General features: G+C 40.4%; 1 pseudogene; it reads right to left on the bottom strand.

The window, feature by feature from the left end:
• The window catches only part of LOC119587370, a 33,850-nt pseudogene that overhangs the window by 23,963 nt on the left and 9,573 nt on the right, over nucleotides 1-314 (bottom strand).

Raw genomic sequence — 314 nt, 5'->3', positions numbered from 1 at the left:
GAAGGTAAAATAAGTGGACACGGCATGTATGTCATGCCATCACTGCATCAGTGGGTTAATGAAGTAATTATAGAAATCAATACCTCTTCAATATGTTGCAGAAGCTGATTGACAACAGATGACCAAAGTCTTGCTAAGGTATTTGGGTGTGCAGGACACAAAATTGGGGCTGCAGCATCCAGTTCCTTCACTACAGACTGAAGTAGTCCAAGCTTCCCCGTTGCTGGCCTACTATTTGCCAGTACCTCTAGCCACATTGTAAAATACCTGTTAAGCAAAGGCTATTTCATTAAATACTCATCTAATAACTATTA

Source organism: Penaeus monodon, chromosome 22 (genome assembly GCF_015228065.2).
Source record: "Penaeus monodon isolate SGIC_2016 chromosome 22, NSTDA_Pmon_1, whole genome shotgun sequence".
Classification (NCBI taxonomy): domain Eukaryota; kingdom Metazoa; phylum Arthropoda; class Malacostraca; order Decapoda; family Penaeidae; genus Penaeus; species Penaeus monodon.
The sequence above is the reverse complement of the archived record's forward strand: the minus strand, read 5'-3'. Positions and strand labels throughout refer to the sequence as shown.